This window comes from Acomys russatus, chromosome X (genome assembly GCF_903995435.1).
Source record: "Acomys russatus chromosome X, mAcoRus1.1, whole genome shotgun sequence".
NCBI lineage: Eukaryota > Metazoa > Chordata > Mammalia > Rodentia > Muridae > Acomys > Acomys russatus.
In genome coordinates this window covers 75,986,037-75,991,246 of record NC_067169.1, presented here as the reverse complement: position 1 = coordinate 75,991,246, position 5,210 = coordinate 75,986,037, and the positions used below count along the sequence as shown (strand labels likewise).

At 40.5% G+C, this 5,210-nt stretch overlaps 1 non-coding gene across 1 annotated transcript; it reads right to left on the bottom strand.

Moving 5' to 3' along the window:
• Positions 1-3,161: 3,161 nt before the first annotated feature.
• LOC127186040 (small nucleolar RNA SNORA48) lies at positions 3,162-3,301 on the bottom strand. Its single transcript, XR_007830294.1, has one exon. It is a non-coding gene; the product is annotated as a small nucleolar RNA SNORA48 (small nucleolar RNA).
• Between the last annotated feature and the right edge of the window lie 1,909 nt (positions 3,302-5,210).

Sequence of the window (5,210 nt, the reverse complement as noted above, 5' to 3'; positions counted from 1 at the left end):
ATTTAGAAATTAATCTTCTGTCTTTACTTCATTTTCCTTTTTTTTTTTGTATTTGGTATTATTGTTGGTGGGAACAATACTCAAGTACTTCCCACATCACAGGGAAAAGGTCTTAACTTTATGCATTCACTTTCATCTCTTTCATCAAATGTAATATTTTCAGTATACATCAATATAAAAGCAACAGCAGTATTCAGAAATTACACATGATTGGTGAAATGACTATCATCAAACTAAACTTTTTCATTATAGCTAAATACACTTTTTTATTAATATTTTATTTTTACATATACATTTATATTCTCTCTCTCTCTCTCTCTCTCTCTCTCTCTCTCTCTCTCTCTCTCTCTCTCACACACACACACACACACACACAAAACTACCTACAGCAAGAAGAACTATGAAACAATCAGGAATTATATAAATGTTATATTCTTAGTGCTTTGGCTATTTGTATTTGGCAGCCTTGAAGAAAAGCTCTTTTCTATCTTGGTGAGTCTAAAGTTCTGAATGTAAATCAATATCTATCATATCTAGTTATTAACAACTTAAAACATCTATCTAGACCTAAAAACATCTTAACCCCTAAACAACTAAGTTTAATTGTAAAACTAAAATATCTGGTCTTCAACCCCATCAGAGACTTAGAAGGAATAAAGTTAATTACCTGAGTAAACAGGAAGTGCCGGTGAGCAGATTCCAAAATGAAAAAATGACAGTTTGCTGCCTGATCAGTCATGCAAAACTCTCTATAACATTGGAGCATCATCTTCAACCTTCTGGCCCAATATATCTGACAGACATATTTGAGAGGCAGGAACTATTGAGGACTTGCTTACCCTGTTTTGGCAGAGTTTGGCCGTTGACTCTGCCTGCATCCTAGCTTGCCCTTTTTTAGGCAGAATTCTGTTTGTGGTAGAAATGAAGACATTTTCCCAGTGGCTTGTTTGCCACATTTGAAGCCACCTTCATGAGGAGGTTCTATGATGCTCATCATCCTCTTTGAGGTAGGCTGGATGTTGCCAGGATTTAACCTGTCTCATTGTCAGTGAACCTTTAAAATAATAATAAAAAAAAATTTAAATGCCATATTCTGTATGTCTCTGAGGTTTTTGAAGACCTTATCTGACTATTTTACCTTATCTTTCTATAGGATCATATCTATCTGTTGCACCTAAGATGTATATTCTTGTGATAAATATAGACTAGTAATTTATATGACTATGATTTGATCAACTAACAAGTTAACTTGCATAACTTATTTATTCTAAACAGCTAAATGTACTTTTAAAAAATTCACCTTCCTCATTTTTAAACTTTTATCGATTCTTTGTGAATTTCACATCATACATTTCAGTCCTGCTTATCTCGCTGTCCCTTCATATCTGCCTTTGCAACCTTCCCCCACAAATAAAACACACACAAACAACAACAAACACAGAAAACATCTCATGTGGAAGCTGTAATATGTCACAGTGTATCCTACAGTATATCCTCTGTCCACAACACATCTTCACTTGCAAATGTTTATTGCAAAGAGTCATTGGTCTGGTTCGAGATCTCTGCCTTCACTATCAATATTGGACCCTCACTGGGATTTCTCCTGGTTATCCTGTTGTTACCTTGTGTCATGGATATCCTGAAGCTTTGGAACAACACAACTGGCCCATTCACAGATGATATTAATTTTGGGGCATGCCAATTTAGAGACCTGAATCTGGGCCTGGGTGGTAGCTGAGCTGGTCAGCAAGCTGGATCTCCCTTATTCACACCACCTGGGTGAGCTCTCCAGTACTGTTCCAGCTAGGCCATACAATGCCGCCTCAAGGTCAGCGTTCCTGCTCTCATTCCAAAACCACACTTGGCTCACTCACAACCATGCCTCTAAGCCACCTCCATTGTGTTGTCTACTCACCGTGCAGGGGCCTTCTCTCCCAAGTACTACAGCCTGTGAAGTGCTAGGCCAGTTCTCTGTCTGGCTCTCACACTCTCTGATTTGGCTCACTTGTGCCTTCCCCATCATGGCAAGCTCCACCCTGCTGCCCAGGTGAAATGCAGGGTCCACTCTCCTGAGTGCTACAGCAATTGAGGGGGCAAGGCTAGCTCTCCTGCTCTCATGACCCCAGTGCCAGCTCTCCCCCAATACTGCAGGTGGTGAGGGGAGGAGGGGGAGGTGATCACTCCCACACCTATACCACCTTATGCTAGAGGATTGGCTGGGCCAGCTCTCCACTGCTCTAACCCTAGGGGCTGGCTTGCCTGTAGCCTGTCCACCAGGGCCAGTCAGATCTACTGTGCTGCCCAGAAGAGGTACAGGGCCAGCTATTTCTAGTGATGCATCTAGTGAAGGGCAGGGCTAGCTCTTTGAACATATGACCCAGTGGGCAGCTTTCTTGACTGCTGGACAGGTGTGGGAGAAAGGAGTATCACCATTGTACCCTGTCACCTCAAAGCAGACAAGTAGTGGGGTTAGTTCTTTCACACTCACACCCTTGGGGCCAGCTCACCCATACCCTGCAAGCAGGGCAGCTCTACTTTGTTTCCTGGGTGAGGCACAGGACTGGCTCTCCCAAGTACTGCTGCCATTGAGAGATGGGGACAGCTTTCCCAAATGCAGCATCCAGTGAGAAATGGAGCAAGTTATGCACATCTCCTGGACATCCACATGGTGCCAGGTAGCTGTACTCACCAGGGACGCCTCCGTGTTCTCTAGTGGTAATACAAGCCAAGGACATTGATCCTGACCACTGCCACTGTGTCATGGACTCAGACATGGCCCTTAGCAGCAGCTTGGGCTGGGACCTCACCATGGCTTCAGGTAGCAGGGTTGGCCACTCATAGCAGGCTACTCCTCTCCACCCTCTAGTCTCCAGTTCCATCTCTTTTCATAATGCTCAAGCTACTCCATTTCTCTTTCTCTCCCATCTGACCACCACATACTCAGACACTCTGGTGGCTCCCACTGGAGGCTAGCCACGAGGACCCTGGGCTCCTGGGTGATATCCCTTATTTGTGCTGTGTGGAATGATGGTGAGTGTCTCTGGCCCACCTGTGCCATGTGCTGGAGAGCAAATCTGTAGGTGGCATGGTTGCCCAGGGTCTCTATCTGTCTGCCTTCTCCATTAATTACTGCACTGTATGGATTTGATTTGATTTGATTTTTATGAGTCCTAGGCATAAGATAGCTTTGGCCATCAAGCCATGTGTCAAGCTAGGATGAACCAAGGACTGCTGTCTGCTCTGCCCATGACTGATATAAGAACACCACTACCAAGATGCCTCTTTGACCATTGCTGGGGGGAGTGTATCTCCCTCATTTTTACTATTACTCTTTCCATGTATCATTTTAGAATAAATGTCAAAATTCAAAGTTATTCATTAATATGTCATAATTTGTACAAGATGTTGAAATAAACACAATATTATGCTTATATCAATAAAGGTTTTAGTATTGCTATTTAAAAAATGAAGGAGAGTATGAAGGGTTATAGGGAAAGGTTTGGAAGAAGGAAAGGAAGGAAAAATGTTGTGTTTAAATGTCAATAACAAAATAAACAAAAAGGAAGTCTGAGAAATATTAACATGCAGGAGTAGAGGCACTCACCAATTAGTAGCATCCCCTGGGGCTAGAACTAGGATGGCTCCAGAGAAACCACCATTCCATATGTGTGATAGTGAGCAGACACTGAAATTGTAGTATATAGAAGGCAAAATCCTAGTTTGAAATTTTGAGTGCAGAACAAGAAGGGGCATTCCAGCACTTCGAATGTGCCATGATGGCACAGAAGAGGATGGGAGTTGAAGCCAAGGGAATAAAAATAGAGCAAGACTAGAAAGCATGTACTAAAGTTGTAGTCTTGAATAGAATCATACAAGAGAAGAAACTGGTGAGTGGTATTGTAGGAGAGGGAGAGTGCACCAGAGTTTTGAAAGGATAGTGATTACATGCAGAAGGCAGGGTTGGGATGAAAAATAGAATGAGACCAAGAAAAAAATCAATTGACATTGATGTATTAGTTACATTTCTGTCAGTGTGATCAAAATCCTGACTAAAACAATCCAAGGGGAGAAAGGTTTGTTCTGGCTCATGCTTCAGAGATACTTTAGTCTATATTGGAGTAAAGGTAAGGCAGAATGCTTCTGTACTTGGTGCAGTAGTGGGAGCTCAAGGTTAGAGCTTGTATACATGGTGACATACAGGAAGCCCTCCTCCCTAAAGTCTCCAAAGCAGTCAAAATAAAACTGGTACCAAGCCAAAACACTATGAATGTAACATTTATATAATTCCTGATTGTTTTGTGGTTCTTCTTGCTGTAGTTTAGCAGTTGTGTGTGTGTGTGTGTGTGTGTGTGTGTGTGTGTAAAATAATATAAATGTATATGTAAAAAACTTTAATGAAAATAGTAAAAAAAAAAAAAAAAAGAGGAAAAAAACTGGGACCAAATATTCAGAACAAGACAGTGTGAAACATTTTGAGATTTAAATAATAAAACCCAATTACAACACTGCATACAATAATAGTCTAAGCAGGCAGCAACAGCCCTGCAGTCTTCACAGCATATAGCCCTGGGAAAGTTCTCTTTCTCTGACATTTGGTCCTGGAAAGCCGTTTTGAAGAGAGCCTACCTGAATCTGCTGCTTAGAAATTAAAGTTCTTTGCTATCATCAACTGTGGAATTCCCTGGGATGGCCACGTACTGATTGTCTTTATGTTGTTGAAGTTTTAAATCAGTTTTTGGTTTTTTATAGAGAATCTTTTGACGAGAAAGGTTTATTTAAATGCATGCATGTATGTTTTACTTTATTTTAATTTTATTTTTTTTCAGTTTTCTTTTATAATTTGCTCTACTTTTTCCCTTAACTGTTTAGTATACTTGTCTTTTTGTTGCACTTTTTTTGTTGTTGTTGTTCAAGATGGGCTTTCACAGTAAGGAACGGGCTACCCTCAGGTTCTTCTGGTCTGCCTGTCTAAGTTGTCTGAGTGCTTTGACTCCAGTGCGAATCATTATACCATCTTTTAGTATTTAATCTTTAACCATCACTTCTTCCTTATAAATTGTCCTTTCCTCTATATTTTTTTAATCTTTCTTCACTTAGATCACCTTTGTTTCTTTCTTTCATTTTTGTTACTTTTCACTTTTCCTATCATTTTTTTTTCCTTCAAAATTCTTTTTGGTTGTGTTATAGTTTCTTTCTTAGAAAATTGCGAA